General features: G+C 41.1%; 1 long non-coding RNA gene across 1 annotated transcript; it reads right to left on the reverse strand.

The window, feature by feature from the left end:
* Positions 1–879: 879 nt before the first annotated feature.
* LOC146170841 (uncharacterized) lies at positions 880–18,746 on the reverse strand. Its single transcript, XR_014703099.1, has 3 exons — positions 18,607–18,746; positions 5,777–6,065; positions 880–1,152 (listed from the first exon to the last, which is right to left on the reverse strand). It is a non-coding gene; the product is annotated as an uncharacterized LOC146170841 (long non-coding RNA).
* Positions 18,747–20,086: the final 1,340 nt, after the last annotated feature.

Consider the following 20,086-nt stretch of genomic DNA (forward strand, 5'->3'; position numbering starts at 1 on the left):
GCAATAATTATTGTTCTCTGAGAAGTCCTACCGGAGACACCCTAATCTATAACACAGCGGAATTTTATGCAATTTGGAGGAGAAAACAAATTAAATATGAACCTTCTGAGGGCATTTTTCAATCTACACTGCCGAAAGGTGAAAGCCTGAGTGTAGTTGCTGCACGGAGTGCGCATCACGTTTGTTCTATTATATTATTATGAACTAAGTTAACAGTCATTATTATTGCTGCTGACATCATACCTATCATCAGTACTTGCAATGTCGTTGTCAGCGCTATTATCCTCACGGTGGACCAGCAGAACTATGATACGCTTTTATGATCCCGGGCGTGACATAGTTGGTTAAATCGCTCGGCTGGGGATCCGAAGTATGGAGGTCCGATGTTCGGTGGAGAAATCATTTTTGTTTTGGTGATGACCACCATAACAACATGTGAATCATGTGATTGATAGCTATAGTGATCGGGGGCCGCGGATATATGGCATTAGATGCTTTCGCCTTAGTAATTGCTATCATTTTCTAGGCAACTTGTTCAACCAGAAGCAGCAGTCATTGTCACGCTTTAAGAAGGTGGGCTACACGAAAACATAATCATCGTAGGCTTGAAATATTTTATTACAAGAAAAGCAGATATTTTTATTTAAATTGTACTCTTCAATTGGATGAAAGGCGTGTCAGCGAAAAATATATTATTCGCGCTCATGTATGCAAAAACAATGCGGGATAGTTGTCAGAGGTGTTACGGTATATACGCTGCTGCGTAGAACCCGGCATCGCAAACTGCAGACGAAAGTATTGCTTTCGTCAGGTGCTGCCACTCTGCCAAGCAACTTGTTATACCTGCTTCAACTCTTATACAAGACATAGCTCAATAACTTGTTTTGTCAGCTTTATTTGCCTTCTGTAGTGTTATGCTGTCTGCATCCATACAGGACCTGGAACCTTCTGCAAGCCAGAATAGAAAAGTGATAGGAAATAAGGGTGCTACGTTCTGTTTTTTCTTCTCAATCCATGCACATGTATCGCGCCCTGGGGTTTTTCAAGGTTTTTGTCCGGGTGGCAAAAAAATAGCCCATAAGGTAAATGGGGAAAATTTCCGCAAATGCAACCTGGAGCGCACACTTGTCCTGGCATTATTCCTTGTGGACACTGGAAAGAAGAAGCAGCACAGTTAAAGTACGACCAAAGAGCACTGAAAGCGGCCAAGTATGTTTAATTTCTGTGCCTGTAATGTATGTCTGAAATGCACCCCGAGTATTTATTTCTAATGTTGCAGTCATCATGCCGCTATCGGCATTCTCATCCATGGTGACGAAGGGGCGTCAGGGATAAGAGACAAGAATTGAAGCAGTGCAATAAGCATAAATGTATTGAATATCTACTGTATATTTATTTCGAAGCCCAAATATTATGTCCTAACAAACAGGGCACCACATCGAAAACAAGAATGCGCAGTCACCGCCATTCAGAGATTACTCACATATGTGAATAAAGCTTGCGTTTTTGACTGATAGAGGTAAGACGTAGCAATGGGCATGGCGGTGCATGGGCGCAGAGAATGGTCGTGCCAATAACATTTACGCAGTAATGGACGGTTAAGTTGAAAGTGTCTAAAAAAGGGTGAAATCTAAACTCGACACGTTGCGAGTTTTACAGGACCAGCAAGCGGAACACTCAAAACATAATGGAATATGAAGGTAAAGGGCGCAAAGAGGCTATCTCTTAAAATGAAATTCTGGTAGGTTTACTAGCCTTAATATTAGCAAGAAGGCTTAGATTTAAATAAAGAAGACATTTATAAGAACTGCAAAACAATCGAGCTAAGTGACTGATCACAAATCATGCCCAGCTGTAATAAGGAGGAGGAAGATGAGGAGGAAAGGCAGGGAGGTTAACCAGTAAAAGAAATCTGGCTTTTTCAGTGAGAGAAACTTACAATATACTAGTAGAGTGAGTCACGGCAAGCGAATGACAACTGTGTCTGATTATGGGGTTTAACTTCCCAAATTGACTCAGGGTACGAGAGAATTTAGACCACCGTAGTTTTGAAGCGATAGCATCACAACGCGAGGTAAAGCCAAGGTGCGCATGTGGCTTTGATCACCTTCAAACAGCTTTGAGGTCATGTTGGCACTTAAGCCACAATCGCTTTGCGTAGCTATCTTCCCAGCGAATTTCACTCTTGAAGTCAGCGTAAAGATCAAGTCATTTGACGTGGGAAGTAGCTTGAAGGAAAGTGCAAACGGCTTTCTGTGCGTACAATTGAGTAGTTAGAACGAAGGTGCTTTATTATCCATGTGTGTTAATATGCTGTGAATTCCGTCGATGAAAAATACGAAATCGCTTGTTAAAACGCGGCGCAGGTACGCCCTAATCGCTGTCGGGAGGAGCGGGGCGGACGCCGAAACTGGAGGATAGGCGGATGTGACATAAATCTGGAAATGCTGGCCGGCAAGACCGACCACCTGATTTGCACTCTTGCTCAGCTACATCCCGCTATTAGGGGATCAACAGATTAGTATAAGTTGCTGCTGATGGCGTTTGTTTTCTCCAGTTCAGTAGACCTTCGCTAGGGATTCCGCGTGTTCCACGAGGTCGATCAGCACACACGCAGCTATCGCAGAATATCGCGCCCCGCACTTCAACGCCTACTGGCCAGTGCTCCTCGTTTGATTCGTTATAAAAGAAACGTCCTTTGATGTAGGAAAAGTATTTTCATTGTGTCAATAAAATAATAAACATTCTGGGTGAGGCGTGACGAGGATAGTGGCTCAGCACGGCTTTGGGTTGTGCGCAAATCGCTGTTCTAAGCGGCATTGTGTTTCATTGTTTCCGAGACAATATACATTGAGCAAAATAGATGTGTGAAATGTAAAGCAAGAAAACTTTAATTCCTTTCAGATCAGCTGTGCTGTGTAAGGAAAATTTTCGTATCGATGACGACCAGCGCATTGTGGCAGTAATTGCAGCCACTCGGGACTCCAATTAAATAAGCGCCACTGAAGTTCGGTACCTTTATCTCAATGTTCTTGCATCTAATTTGGTTAATGGCCTTGTTTAACGGCTAGCTCTGCCGTCTTCACGCTTGATCGAGGTTGCTGAACATTAAACACGAGTCGCGGCTCAAAGCTACACAGCTTGCTACACAGCTTGCCGCCGTCCTCTGCTGCCGCAAAAAATTTCCAATTAGGTACAGCGGACGAAATGCATTATATGGTAATTGGCTGAACAAAGCTGCATTTGCAATACGGATTTATTACGCAGTGTTTGTAATGCCGTACTGCTCTCGCGGCCACGGCGCAATCAAACAGCGTCCGGCAGCAATGCATGCCTCCATATCCCGCGCCGGCCGCATCTCTCGAAGGCCGTACGTGTATCCCTTGCGCTAGCGTCAGAAAATTGTGCTAGGTTTATTGTTCTCTTAAATAATAACCACGTTCTCTTCAATAAAAACCTCATTGAGTATTGAAAAGATACTAAAAGCAGCAGAGGAGTTCTATACTGGTCTGTACAGTACCAAGCGTATTCAGGACAATAATAAGACGGGCAGCAGGAAAAAGCACTGAGACTTTCCGGAAGTGATGAAGGACGAGCTTAATAAAGCTTTAGAAGCTATATAAAGGATAAAGCAGCTTGACAGGATCAGGTAACTGCAGATTATTTGAAGGAGAGGTAAATATAGTGTTATGAAAACTGGCGACCCTATAAACGCAGTGCATGGTGTTATTGACGAAACTGGAACCATGAAATTACGCAAATATTATCGTATGTCATAAAAAAAAGGACGCTAAAAACTTGAAAAGTTAAAGGCCACTCCGCTTACTGTCTGTTACATATAAGATGTGTACTAAGGTGATGACTAATAGAGTCATGATAACCTTAGACTTCAATCAAGCATAACATCAAGCAGGTTTTTGGAAAGGGCACTTTACAAGTCATCATATTAAATCAATCAGGTAATATAAAAATTTTCCAAATATAACCAGCACTTACAAAAAGCATTGATTACAGAAAAGCATTTTACTCTATTGAAACATCGGCTGTCATGCAGCCATTGCAAAATCGGTGTGTACCCAATCCGTATGTGACATTACTAGCATATATATAGTAGCTGCACAGCAACCATAGTTCTGTACAAAAAGTAACAAAATTCCTTTAAATAAAGGTGTCAAGCAATAAGACACCATCTCCCCAGTAATATTCAAAGCTTGTTTAGAGAAAGTATTTAGAGACTTGGAATGGGAACAGTTAGTAATAATGGGCAATCAAAAATATCTCAGTAATCTACAATTCGCGGATCACGTTGCTTTTCTAGGTCACTCAGGGGATGAACTGCAAAACAGTATGCAGATCTATACTGGAAAAGTAGAACGGCAGGCTTGAAAATCAATATGTATATGTTGTAGACTGAGGCAACTGCAGCAATATTGCAGCTGATGATACTGCAGCTGTCTCCGAGTTTTGTCTGAAGTGGTCGGCACGCACAATTATCTATCGGTTACCGTTGGAAGCCTGTGGAAAAAGGCTCAAGATGTGATGCCCACTTGCTCGAAAGGTGCGGTAGGAGGAGTGACGGGTTCGAGCGTCGCGGCAGACGGAAAGCAGGAAGATTTAATGCTGGCACAGTGCACAACTGGCTACATAGAGTGGAATGGGTCGACGCATTTTTGGCAGTAAAGTTTATCCTGTGTGTGGTGAAGGGCCCGGACGAAACCCACATGGCCTGAAGTGCCGTCGTTGTGCATCGTTTCAAGGATAGAAATTCGTAGAATATCATGATCGAGAGAAGAAAACGCTCACATCCGGAGGTGAAACTTCGCTTTTAAAGTCAGCTATCACGAACATAAAAACGGGCATCTGGTGAATTACGAGCAGCTTCGAAGGGCGTTCCCAAGGTCATGTCGTTGCCCTGTTCATTTCGGAAGTAGAGAAGGTCAGGCATCTCAGGTAATATAGGCGCCAGAAAAACTTAAATACTGTTGCCATCGCAACCAGTAGTTGGTATAGCTCCTAGCGCGAGAGACTGTCATTGCTGGCATGTTGACAGCTCCTTTAGTACATCAGGAGGTTTACATGCCAATACAGCAAATGATGATCGGGGACGATTTAAAATAGTTTCCATATATAACAACGAAATCTTTGCTCAGCAAAAACTTGTGCAGGACAGTCTTGGAAGTGACTGTAATTTTGTTCCGCCTTGATCAGTGACCAATTGGCATAAAATATTACATGCTGGGCGTCACAGTGGGAAGGTTTCTTGCTACGTGGCCTTGCGCCAACATGGACATCACTACCATCGGTTTGAACTTCGATGAGAGCAGAAGGACGGAAGTGGCGTAGCACCGGCGCGACGTCCGAGGAAATTTCAGATGGCGGAAGGCACAGTCATAGTCACCAGTCCAATTGAAAGGTGTAACCTAGTTCAAAAGGCATGTAAGAAGATAGGCGATGTGAGCGAACCAAGGGATAAAATGTCGAAAATTAGGACATAGTCCTAAAAACGCTCCGAAGTTCTTTAACTGATTACTGTGCTGCAAAGCTGGTTACAGATTCAATCTTCTCAGGAGCCGGCCGAACACCGTCCTTATCAACGAAATGCTAAATACAAGCATCTGGCGCTTGCCGAAATGGCAATTCTTTAAGTTGACAAAAAGGAAGGAGCGGAGGCTGCTGATCCTTGGACTCTCGGTTCCGATCTTCAGCACGTGACAATATGATTCGTTTTGCGGAGCGAAACCTTTAGAACATGCGATAAGACACACATCATACTTACATGAGTAGGGCAGTCAGGCGGCTTAGGGTGGTTTGGGTTGACCGTTGTAAATGGCTTTGGGCCGATTGGATCTATATCTAGAGGTTGCGTAGAGCGAACGGAATGGACATTTAGAGGTTGGGTATTGCTAATTGGACCCCTACCTAGATGACGGCTGTGGTGGATTGAATTCTTATCTAGAGTATGTGCATTTTGGACTGAACTGGGATTTAGAGGGGGGCTGGGGTAGATTGGGTTGGCATCAGGAGTTTTGATGTTGAGGGCTCGCTTGGGTTTTTTGGACTGGCCGCTGAAAAATAAATAGTTGCATTCGCAGTGTTAGCCAGAAACCATTAACGAATAATATCAATGCATATTGATCTTCATTATTTACACTTTATAATATCTAAGTGGAAACTCATTTCAAAAAGCAGAGAAGAAATTAAAGGTGTGGATTCCTGGCGCGCGGCAAATTACATTGTATAAATTTATGGCACGCTAACATAAGCGTTCGCCTGGAAGACTTGAATGCGAGGGGTAAGGAAGGAGCAGGGCCCTTCAGCCAAGCGGATATAAACGGATGAATTACTGAAACCAGGTCTGGATACTAAATAGGCTTCAGTGCACCAAGCTCGCAAATGCGATCTGAATAGAATCGTACTATGATACTAATATTAATATCAGGAAGTGGTTTGTTTATCGTCCTCTGGCCACAGCTCATTTTCTTTTTAAAATATACACAGTCTATATTTATTCGGCTTGTTAATGTATAAAGTCCAAGTCGAAAAAAGGTAAAGCACTCTGTAGTCTGTAAAATACGAAAAATATTGTCTAGCTCTGTCGTAAAATCAAAATTTTTCTGTAATTCTCTAGTACTTTCTTGTTGTTCGCTAGGCTTTCTGCAGCAGTTTTCAGTTCTCTTTATATAGGTAGTATTTGTTTCTTATAACTAGAGAAAATTCTTTTGTCACAGCAGATTTTCTGTTCAAAATTGCACAGACAAATTTTCTGTAGTTTTTATGATTGGATAAATATCAGCCTAGCATCTTGATCCTGTTTTGAGACCAAGTTCTCACTACTTCCTTATTAAAATAGCCAGAAATCTTGTATCGCGTAAACTCTCTTTTATACAGCTAGCAGGAAACCTAGTAGAGGGGTAATAAAGATGATATGAAAGTAATTTAAGACCAACACAGCATGTGGGAGCAAAATAAAGAACTGTTAGTACTCCTGGGACAGAGAGCATGCCCAGTAAGTTATGTGTCACTAATGTAACCCTTTGTATTCATTTCGATGCTACGTTTTCCCACGCGAAAACTCATCGTTTGCCCTATAATTTATTTATTTCGATGCTACGTTTTCCCACGCGAAAACTCATCGTTTGCCCTATAATGTAAGTACCACCAATGCCTCCCTCTATTTCAATCTACAAACGTTCATGAAGGTAGCTTACAGCGCTTGCTATTTATTTGCGAGGTACATTAGGTATGACCCAGACAGAGTAATCGACCATATTATCTGCTAATTCTAAGTAATATAGTCGAATTACGCCTGCAGAGTGAAATGTCGCAACTAAGAAGTGCGAATCTTATTGCAGAATATCGTGACAAAGAACAGTGGTAAAAGCTCATGAAGCTTCCGTTTTTGTCGCTGTTGTAATTTTCATTTCATTTTATTACCGTAAACACCCCTTTCGGGTAGGTTAACAAATAAGTGAGATTTATAATGTTCGAATATGTGAAGTTACAGTTGTCGCAAACTTCGATTGACAGGTGATGACAGCAATGATGTGGGGAAGGCCGTTCCAGTCGATGGATGCTCGGGTAAAAATGAGCCAGAAAATGGCGGTTCTACACAGTGGTCGTGCAATATGAAAAGGATGTGCAGTGCGGTGGGATATGCGTGATGGCGGGGTTATGTAAGAGGGATTATTGAGCGAACTATGCAAAAGCTGATGAAAAAGACAGAGGCTCGATATGCGACGACGGGGGGGTTAATGCTGTTTTGCTGCTATTAAACGAGTAATCAGAGTAAATGAATTTTACAGCGCGATTATGTGAAGCTTCAATTGCGTTAGCTAGGATGCGGGTGCCATATTTGGGATGCATATTCTACCCTAGGTCTGATGCATCTTACCTCTACTCACCTATGGGGCTGAAACGTGGAGGCTAACCAAGAGGTTTCTACTTAACTTGAGGAGAACCCAGAGGGCTATGGAACGAAAAATGGTAGGGGTAATATCAAGAGATAAGAAACGTACAGAGTGGGTCCGAGAAATAACTCAAGTTGCTGACATTCTAGTGCAAATCAAGAAGAAGAAATGGGCTTGGGCAGGACAAGTAGCGCGAAGAGAGCATAAGCGATGGTCGCTTAGGGTAACAAGCTGGATTCCAAGGGAGGGAAAGCGTAGCAGGGGGCAGCAGTAAGTTAGGTGGGAGGATGAGGTTAAGAAGTTCGCACAGAACAGGGTTAATTGGAGAAATATGGGAAGGTCTTCGCCCTGAAGTGAGTACAGTCACACTGATGATGATGACGACTTTTACGTGCTGTGGTGCATGCCTTAGATGACGTTTTATATAACCGAAAGATTTGTTTGCAGATAATATCACGGTAGAGGTATGAGCGCGCAAGGTCAGATTACTGCTTAAGTTGACACCAAAGCATTTATAAGATTGCACGTGTTCAATAGTGGAGGTGATAATAGTGTAGTTAAATACGAGGGGGTGTTGGCGACGGTGAAAGGAAACATGCTTGAATTTTTAGCGTTTAGTTTCATGAACCACTGGTCGAACCATCACTTAACCTGGTTTAGGCCATTTTGGCGAGCTGCTTGGTGGGATGTGTTAGTCACTGTGCTGTAGATAATGCAATAATCGGCAAACATGCGAACCTTACATGTTAGATGTGTTGGTAAGTCATTAGTATAGATCAGGAACAACAGCAGACCAATGACAGAGCCTTGTGGGAGGCCTGAAGTTACAGCAAGGGAGGTAGAAACATGGTTGTTCAAAAAACCAAACTGTGGGCGGTTAGTCATAAACTTCTTGATCGATGTGAGAACGCTAGGGTGCAAAATTTAACTGCTCTAACTTTAGTAGTAAACGTTTGTGGGGCACGATATCGAAAGTATTTGCCAAATCTAAAAAAAATCCATCAGTATGATTATTACGATCAAGTTTAGCATGTAGATCATGAATGAAAAGTGTGAGCTAGGTTTCGCAAGAGAAGCCCTTGCAGAAGCCATGTTGTGACGGATGAAGAAATCTATTAGCGTCTAGAAAATTCATGACATGGGAGTAAATGATGTGCTCCATGACTTTACATGGTACGCTTGTTAAAGAAATAGGACGGTATTTGAGGGAAGATTCTTTGTCACTTGATTCGTACGCTGGAACAGCCTTCCCCACTTTGCAATGATTCGGGAGACTTCCTGTAACGAGTGACTGCGAGAACAAGAACAAATATTCCACAGAGATGTGCTTAGTGTTTTTAAGCAGTTCGTAATTAATTTCGTCAATTCCAAATAATGATGAGAGCTTCATATTTTCTATTACAGATAAAATACCACAAGCGGAGAACGTTATAAAGGGTAAAGGGGGAAGTACGGTAGTATAATTTGCAGGAGGTTATGCGCCAGCTTCTTTTGTGATTACAGATGAGAAGGCGCCATTAAACAATTCAGCACATTCAGTGGCCATGACCGCCTCGCCGGCTGCGGTCATGTAAAGAATGCTACTTTTTTTCTGAACATAGTATTCTAATTTGTTGCAAGACACGTCCACTTAAACGAAATAATGTAATTAAAAGTAATCGTGAAACATTTTTCGCGACAACAAAGTACGTTAACGAGTATTAAACAGCAAAAATAGCTCCAAATACAATATTCTTTTTCAACAAATCATAAAACCATGTCCTCCTTTCTAGCCGGATCATACCTCAGATATCCTTTCTAGTGCCATTTTTTCTGCTGCAGAAAAGCACCGAAAAGTGCTGAGGCTCAGAGGTTAATCCTAGGGTAACAGCGAACACTATATTTTTGTAATAAGGGAGTAATTACTATTGCATCCACCCAAGCGCAGCCATACGGCTACAAACGAAAGCTCTACAGCTTTCTCGGAAACTTCGTAGTTAAAGAAAAATTCGTCCTGATCCGGGAATATTTTGTATATGAGCAGTAATAACCTTGCACCAGTAATACAACGTTGTCATACTTCTCCGGAAAGTCTAAAGGAGGAAATGCCTGAATTGTTCCTATAAACACCGAAAAAAACTCTACATAAGATGCTACAGACTTCAACTCGTCTTGCAGCTCGGCCACTAATCAACATGGTTTTGTAAATCTAAAGAAAAATATGTAAAACACTAAATCACCGCCGCTTTGTGTCTGAAAGTATATTATCGCGATGGACAGTGGAAATTTATGAGGTTTATATATATCAAGCGATCTTATTTAACATCGTTTTGTGATATATCCCGCCATGAAAAATTCACTGTATACACTAATCCTAATTCCTGCGACACATCGGCAAACAACCAGACTATTATATCAAATTTATTATGCAGATTACTTGAACTGATGCAAGGATTTTAAGCGTTTTGCCAAAATACTTATTTTGCGCGGTTTCGTGTCTACACCACTGACACTTTCGACAAATTTGGCAATTTTTTGCAAAATGTACAACTTTTACATACACCGCGCGACATAAATTATAAGTTGGCGGCAGGGCTATTTTTTGCGCCATTGTAGTAACCACTCCTAAACTATCTATTTTTTTCGATAAATGATATACAATATAAAATGCATTTACCTTATCACTGCAGATGAACCGTTTACTAAAAACGCACGTCAGTCTTCGCGAAGATTGTTGATAATAAGAAGTTTGTCAATGACAATGACAGAGTGACTTACGGAACAGAACGTCCAACAATTAGCTAGTTGCTACCAAGGAGGTTATATAGAACTTCTGGGGTGGCGGCCCCCCATGGACGCCAATGCGAGCTGGTGAAGCCGACCGAGACAGCGGCGGCCATGTTGCAAGGGGCAAAAAGCACGCGGCGCCGGCCAGCGCAAACGCATCGTGCGCGATTCGCGAGCACATTTGCGCATGTGAATTTAAAAAAATCTTGATAAAATCAGCTTGCCGTCAAAATACACTGTTTAGACTGCCAATTTCTTGTTTCATACGCCTTACATTGTCATAAGAGTGGGTGTAGTCGGGGCCGAGCTATTATAATGTTCTGTACATTTTTTCCCTTCTTCTTGGACCAAAAAACACTCTTGCGCTGTGGCGCACATAGCACATCCATAAACTGAGTTTCAAAATTAGATCACACATTTGACGAACACTGTTTCGAGATGGAAATATGCCCTTATATCTGCATTGCGGCACATATGTTTCGCTGACAGTATGAAAAGTTTCTGTCCAATTGAGCGGCATTCGTTGCCTGCATTACCAACGCTGAATCACTAAGTCTGTTACTTTAATGATATTAATAGCATTAGAAAACTATATTAACACTGCGACTTCTAGAACTAGTGCGACATCTTTCAAACTCTTTTGGTAGCGCTGTGAGAAAAAATGACATCCTTTCAATAAAAATGTTTCAAACTGCAAAAGTGTTATAATGATGCTACAGAAATTACGAAGTGCAGGAAAGAAACGAATGATCATGTCTTCTTGCCGATGTTTGTGCCAATATCTAACCGAGGGGACGCACGTGCCAACGCCAGATGTTAGTTTCTTTCAAGCGGACAAAAAAAAATACCGTTAGCCCTTATCACTCATTACGTGCTTTGAGTCTGTAAACATTGATACAGTTTCGCTTCTACCACGCGTTTATTTTAATCCAGTGAGACCCGTGTTAGTGCGGTTTTACATCGTTTTGCGTAGTTTGCCATTTGATTTTAAGTTCTACTTGTAGAGTCCTTTTAAACGATGTATGACTTGATGTTGTAGCCTAAAGTTCAATTGTAATGAAATCACTTAATTAAAGCTCATTAGCTAATACCAGCAAATCGTGTAGTGCAATATCTCGTTCTCGATACAAGCTATTTAATTGTGTATGACTTCAAGCTGTAGCGGAAAGTTGAATTTATTACAAAGAAATAATTTATTTTATTATTCATGGCAATTAAGACTTACAATAACTCTAGTGCGATTATTCTCGACATAATCAATACAGCACATTTATTCACATTGCATAAATGCGCTGTGCCGTAGGATCCAATAATGCTGCTGATTAATATGCGCACCTTTTTTTTTCAAAACTTTTTAGCTGAATTTTTATCCCATGCGATTCAAAAGAGGTGAAGATATCCAGACAAGTGCAACCCTTACGGAAATGCCATATCTGAACTTATAAAAAAAAATCCAGATCAGGTATATCAGGAATTGGGCAGATATGGTATATTAGGACAGATCTAGGCCAGATAAGGCATATCTGCCCAATTCCTGATTTCGAGTACCAGATAAGGCATATCTGGTTGTATATGCCTGATCTGCCCAATTCCTGATTTCGAGTACCAGATAAGGCATATCTGGTAAGATATGCCTTATCTACCCAATTCCTGATTTAAAGATCTAGCCCGCATGGCATGTAGGTTTTGAACCATAGATCTATATATCTACATATCAACATAACACTTTATTACAACACACACAAGACAATTTCAGTATTCCAGCTAAACGCACGCTAAATCAAGTTTGCCAAGGAAAACCTGAATTTCGCATTTTATTTCAAACCTTACAGGAAAATAGCTTTGAAACCACAGGTTTTCTTTTTTCCCTGCCTATATGGAATCGCTCAAAGACGGGCCTGAATTACGTGTGCATACCGAGGGTCAAAGACATGCTCATCCGTTAGTAAATATTGAGATTCTACTGATTTAGGCGCGATACTATGACAAACTAATGGAATATCTGAACAGAATAATGTCTACACGAGAAGCTAAAGTGAAAGACATTAACCTATTAAATTAGATATTACATTTTTATTCTACTCTTTTACACACAGAGCTTTAACCAGAAAATACTTTTAGTTTGAGCTGGTTTACTTGCGAAGCTAAATAAAATAAACGGCTAATAATCGAACTAGACTACTGAAAGGAAATTTAAATGTTTGTCGATACCCGGAAAAGATACCGCTAAACCGCAGGGCGATAAAACACACACTGCTGGGACTGCTGATAATACCTAAACCTTAGCAAAGTACATATAGGCTGTCAGGAAGTACTGGTGTTACTTTAAGCAGAGACTGCAGTGCAAAATTAGCGAACGCGCCTAACTCGTGGTTGCTTTCGAAATTAGGAGAGAAAACAAAGAAAAAACATGTCCGATGGCATTTGTCGTGACAGCGACAGCTCTGCCCCTAAACCAAATCAAGCATGAAGCTACTTAGGTAGTGCAAATAATAATAATAATAATAATTTTAAACAACGAAGGACCCTATCCACCCACTGAAATTTGTTAAAATTGCTGGAGCGAAAGACAAATTAGCAACGAAATGTACGGAAAAATATCACATACTGGCAATTACCATCCAATTTACTGATTGGAAAATTTTTCCATCAAAATAATAAAGCGAATAATATCCTGAGGCTGACAAGTGATAGTTCCCGACAAGAAATCTCACGCTGACGGTTTTGGTGATCGGGAGTGAAGATGAGGCGGCACGATGAGGGTGCGATCCGACGCAATGGTGAAGGTTTGGCCGGGCCACCCAGAGCAGAAGCCTCGAAAAGCTCAATCGACCATCAGGTTCGCTGCCAAGGCTGGGGAGGCAGCTTCCACCCGCCGTGGGACACAGTAATTTCCTCTGTGCCGACAGTCAGGTTTGCTGTCGCATTTTTGTTACATGCACACCGCTAATAGCGAACAGGCGCTGGCACACACACACCAGCATACACAACATGCAGCACGCCCGCCAGCCGCACCGAACTCCGATGTCTGCCACCGCGAAAGAAACGAGACAAGTGCTTAGGAGCACGGAGTTGAAAGGGGAGGGGAAAGAAGCAAGCACACACAAAACGAAGAGCTCGCGGCCTACGCCGTATAGAGCGTGGCAGCGAGGAGGAGAGATGAAATGCGAGCCAGCAACGCAGCCGCCGCTGTTTAAGAAGGAAGAGGGGAGCGCGGGAGAGGAGGAGTCACTGTCTAGCCAGTGCGGCCCTCCACGCAGCCACCGCCAGCTGTCTCTGAGGGTGAGTCACCGTCTAGACAGCTCGGAGGGGGCCGTATACTGAACTGCCATCATTTTCTTGATATTTTGAATCGCTCAACTTAACCGACCATGCGTTTGTGCACCGGACTGCCGCCGCACTTTAAATGAAAACGCGAGGTAGTAGACGGAAAGAGGAGCATGTAGCCATAACCCAGCGCTCTCCTGCTTTAAGGAACACATGGTGTAATAATTACAGTGCAGCGAAATCTGCATATTTGAAATATTAGGAGTAGTAGCTATTTTCTAAATTGGATACAATTAACACTAAGCATGCAGGCCATGTTGAGTGTAGAAAAATTGAAGGTCGACCACATGATGCGAATATTGAATATTTGCAGAAGGTAGACGAAAGCCATATATTGCTAATATACAATCACTATGGCGCCTACATAATTAAGGCCCCGATGAGGTTATATAAAGTCCTGTTGATGCCAGGCATATGGCCCTGATCTGTCTATATAAGGTCATGACGATGCCATATATGCCCTTTATCAGGCCACATAAGGTCGCGAGGATACCATATATGCCCCTGATCAAGCAATATAAGGTCCTGTTACCCATTCAGATATGGATTATATGTTGCATGATATGGCCAAATATGAGCCATATAAGGGCAACATATTGCGCATATATGACCTTATCTGGCCCAGATAAGGTCTTATTTGCTGCCTTATATATTTGAATCTGGCAGCATATGTTCCATATCTGAAGCAGATATGGGATTTCCGTAAGGGAAAGTAGCGTAGAGCCGCAAATGGGACTCTATATATCGAAGGGCCCCATGGCGGTACCTCCTTCTTGCCCCATGCAAGGTGGCGGACGTCGGCTTCACTTTTCACTCACCGCCTCCACTCCATATAACCTCCTTGGTTGCTACCCTTAAGATTACGTTCGGATGGCTTCAAAGGGGGGCGACCAGCTGTACATTTGAAGCTCGGATTTAATGTAGCAAGCACTTAACGTCGATAGCTAGGCCCTAGTTAAGCAAGCTGACGTACTACATAGTGCGAGCTTTTATTACGCTCCCTGGTTTGTTGTGTAAGGTTATTTTGGAAATCTCAGAAGGTAGGCAGGTTAAACCAATATAAGAATTTTCCAATAATTTTGATGATTGCAATATTTTAATGTATAGTATATATGTTCAATCGTTGTTGTTCCATGGTATATAGGACCAAAAGTTGAAAACGCGTTCTGGATATTAATCTTTTAGCCTGTGGTGCGAATAAGCAACAGTAAGAACAATGCTGATCTCAATGTCTCTGGATAGGCATAGGCTTTTCTCGGTATCAGGTTCCTACAATTCACCCTCCCCATTATGTCTACTGGATCGAATTTACGTTTGGCGGCACGTGAACGTGGGCGTTTTCACAAGACCTAAATCGAGATGAGGCTGACTGAATTCTTCGATTGTCTTTGCGTCAGAAGCACTTAAGAGAAGGAGCGAAACCTGGAAGCACTACAAATGGGGGTAATTGCAGATCATACTTACAGATCATGTTGTTATTTGTATAAATTTGATAGTTCAGTTAATGCGGGAAAATAAAATTGAAACTGGTCCCTTTCTCTTACCGTGGCGACATAATGGCGGATAAAAAATGTTTGCTATAGCTGGCGACGTTTTTGGGTACCGTTCAGAGACTTTTGACGCTGTTCTTTCTGAAGACCTGTCAACACACCTGCCTCAGATGAATCTCTATACGTGTTCATTAACGAAATGCCAGTCGGCGCTTCATAATGAGCTTTCTGTTACGACTCAAGTTTTAAGGTACTTTGCTTCTGAATTCGAATGTTTATGACTTCAAGTTTTAGCTGGCTAGCATTTTTATCAAGAATGTCTCTTTAACAAGAAAAATGCAAATGCACACTATTTATTGTTTGTTATTTTCTTCGCTGCAACGTCTTTGTCTGACTGCGTATTATAGGCGCATTTAAAGACATTGTGCTAGTGGGTGCCACTTAGGACACAGTTTTAATCACCTTGCGACTTTCAGTTTTGATCTTCAATTCAACTTTTGCCTTTCATTTTTATACATTTCAGGTATTTTTGAATTCGATATTGCACCTTTGTACTTTTCACGTTAGCTCTGAACGCTGTGGGGCTGTCATTGGTATGCGATAGAGTTAAACGAAATTTGTATTCATTCGTCCTTATCACTCCAGTCACTTCGCTGCCTCTGGTAAATATTTGTTCTCCTTCGAGGCTGTTTCCCATTGCATCCATCTTCTGCATAGTACTGCATCTGTACCGTTCAACGTCGCCTCTTCAGGTCACTTCACTTCAGATTTGTCTCTTGAGTAATGAGAAGGCAATATTTTATCCATAAAGCACATATTACCGAGAAAGTCTTCATTATTTCCTAATCTAACTCTTCCCATTCAAGCCTCTGGAGCAAGCGTTGAAATAAATTGAAAAGAATTCTTCCTTGTGTATACCTACCCCTGAGGAAATTATATTCCGCATACTGAAAGATATGGTCCCAGTTTCGCAACAATATACCTTCCGATACTTTGACACATTGCTCACTACCATCATCATTCTGCAAAGATGGATCAGAGCTAACTTTTAGCTTATTTATTACTTTCCTTGCAATTCATGAAACCTACGCGTAAAGATGGGTATATTCTGAGCATACATTTTGTGGCCTGATTAAGAGTATGGATGCGGTCTTTGGTGTAGTAAATTTTCAAAGCTATGCCTGGTGTTTTGGATCTATGAAACGCTAACGCTATCTAGTTCTGTTTTGAACGCGTTCGGAGATATCTTGTAAATTACTGATATAAAACTGATTGTGCTTCATTTTTTCTATCCTTTTCATAACCTTTTCAAGGAAAAAAAAGGTCTTTCTTCCTAGGTTTCAGTAATGGGCTGGGCACTGGGAATTGCGTACAAGATTGACCAGTTACTTATAAATACGTTCTTAGCGTCGTTCAATGAACCTACAGTACCGTGATTTTGCGTCACAGTTTTTTGTTTCTGTTCATTGGATAGAATGACTTCTTTACTTTGTACTTGATCACTAGAGAAAAGTCTGGTTGCTTTGCTCTATCAGACTCTCAATATCGACATGAGTACTTATGTAGCTCTAGTTGTCAATTCCTCAGGTAGTTATCGTTTATTATCTGCATGGGCAAAGAAAATGCCTGCCTTATCGGTTATAGCATTTTGCATACATAAGCTTCATTCTTGATTGCTTTAGGTTGTCGCGCTTCTTTAACACATGCTTAGTTCTGTCCATAATATATTTAAAATATATCATAATTAACTGTTTTAAATTTGCTTTGAAATTCCACAAGTTCTATCCTGCCTGTTGAATTGAATGCTTTCATTTGTTTGTAATTTTTAGTGTAATCTTTGGTCAGCACAGACAGTACCGGCATCATTTAGGTATATTCCACAAACTCACTATATTAGGCAATGAATCAATATTTCTGCATAGTTGTGCAATCTTTGAAGTGAAAGTAGCACTTCTCCCTAAAGCGGAAGATAAGTTCTTTAGAGAAATGTTGAAATCCTGACCTTTTCCTCTCATGCCGATTTCGTTTTTTGTCGGCTGCTCTTTCAGACCTTTTTGCCTAATGCGATACCCCGCCAACCCCGCCCCGCTGTGTTGAAGTCTCACATTAGACGGCCACTTTTCTGATCACCTGCACATCCCACAAAATGTTTGGGCTATATATAGCCCAATATGAAATCTTTTCCAGCTTTAGTACCCCGCTTCAAACCATCGTATGTCCATTTCCAGTTCTTCCGTTTGCTGAATAAAGCATTCGTGAGTGCTAATAATAGCACTTATTATGTCTCAATGTCAGACAATGAGATTTACAAATGATAGTTTTACTTTATTTTATTGACTCGTAGCATATGCTTCATTCTGAGAGACTTCAAACTAAGCAATTAGCAGCGAAGAAAAACTCTTCCACCAGCTTTTGTGGAAACAACACGGACCTGAGAATATTTCAAGAGTAAGGAAGAAAACGTACTGCTTGCGAGCATGACGCAACAAACAAAAACTGTGGTTTGCAAGTGCATTGGAAACCTGCAATGGGTCATTTCCATCATTGTTGATAAGTATCAGGAGTCTGTTGAATAACCATTCTGATCAAAGATTTTTTACTTTCATATTTGGAAGCTTCGAGTTAAGTACACTAAAGATTTTGAACCTATTTCGCTGACTTTGCCATCACACATGTCCTGAGCTCTTTCCGCTGTTAGCTGCCTACATGAAGATTTTAAATGCATGTAGTTGCGCCACGTTTTTTCAACTGAGGGCAAATATTTCGATGCCATAGTTCTTCTTAAGTGAAGCACCCTTCAGCATAATATATCTAATCTTTATTTTATCTACCTATGCAAGACGTCTATTTCTTCATAGGACTCCGGTTTGACAAACAAGCTTCAGACTAAAATAATTACGCAGGGTCTCAGGCTAAATGACGAAAATAGAGGCCTTCTCGTCATAAATCCGCGGCACCTTTTTCGCTTGTTGGTAACCTTAAAGTTATTGGCCTAAAAATAGCTCTACGAATTATTAATATGTATTGATGTCCCAGCGGAACCACAAACACACGGTATCCAAACGGAGGCAAGTATACCTATCCTAGAAAACCATTTGAGGCAATATGGTGCTTACTTTGTGGGTGGAAATGAACCCAAGATCAGACACAGCGAAAGTAGGGTGCACATCAGTGCGGTCATATTGTCTTCTTAGAGAAGGTCGTGTCACGCATTTGAGAGGCCCCTCAACCTTTATATATTTAAATGTCTCAAGAGATGAGCTCCTAAGGAACAAAATGATATTCAGAATAAATATTTCATCTGATTTCGTAGTCCATGCTTTAGATGAAGTCCAGATAATGATGTGTTCATGCATAATTGCATTTTTACAATGTGTTTTTTGTCTTCAGCGCATTTTAGAAGTGAAGATTAAAAACCGCAGAAAGTACTAATACGATCAAAACTCAATACGTTTTTAATCCATGCTTCCGAGAACTGAAATATTTCAATATTGTTATTCCCAAAATGGTAGCTTGAGGAATTCATTCGATTTGATTTTGCGGCGTGCTGCTACGGGGCTCAGAGTTCCCACCTGTTTTACTTCTTTTGTCTAATTTTGTGTCACACCCCATTCTGTTTTTCTTGGAAATCAGAATTAAAACCTGCAGATGAAATACCAGATACGTTTTTATTTATATTGGTGCATCAATAGATATGTCGTCCTGCGATCGCACCGCACACTTGTGAAAAGATCTACAGGGACTGTTCGAGAGGTCGATAGCTCCTCAAGGTCGCGTAAACTGGTTCCAATCTACACCGCCACCAGGTTCCTCTGGACGTTGAGAAACAAAGTAGAAAAGTATCAAGTTTTTGCAATAACTTCTCATAGTGTCAAGGACGTCACCCTATGCTGAAATGCTAAATGAAAACGCAAATAATAAGTCAGGCGTCCAATGTCTCAGTTTTCATACTGTGCTTGGCAGGATGATTGAACCTATTGGCGTTTGTGGTAACAAAACACTGTCACTTCATAAAACGCTGGCATCACAGAATAAAAAAAGAGTTTGAAAGTATTCTAAGAAAGCGCTGTAATGCTTTCGGAGAACTGTTTTGAGCTTGACATAATATCTCTGTATATTATGCATAGACACGTGAACGGAAAGCCATATATGTAATCTTAAATATACTGTTACACTTATTAACTACAACGTAAAAGTTCGCCATGCCTCTGTCTATAATTAAGGATTTTTAAATGGTGCTGAGTTGATGTTAGCTTTTGGGTACGCCAATGCGTTGGCAAAAAATGTTCTCGGGAGAGCTATCATCTTCATTTTGGAAATAATTAAAATTTATTTGTTTGACCAGGATTACATACGGTCCAATATATGCTGCTTATAAGATGATTTCAGGCTCGACGAGACGCAAGTTTTGAGATTTTGCATTGCTTTTCTGGTAGTCCCGCATTATATTGTATGCGTCTCTGTTTCCTGGACGTTTAGCAAAAATACGCGCTTTGCTCCTGTTATAAGTTATGACCGAAAAAAACCGGCCTTATTTTTCGAGGTTTAAATAAATAATATCTTAGGCTACGAAGTACAAATGTAGTGCGTAGAATA

Source organism: Amblyomma maculatum, unplaced genomic scaffold (genome assembly GCF_055883805.1).
Source record: "Amblyomma maculatum isolate TAMU_Amacu unplaced genomic scaffold, ASM5588380v1 scaffold_36, whole genome shotgun sequence".
NCBI lineage: Eukaryota > Metazoa > Arthropoda > Arachnida > Ixodida > Ixodidae > Amblyomma > Amblyomma maculatum.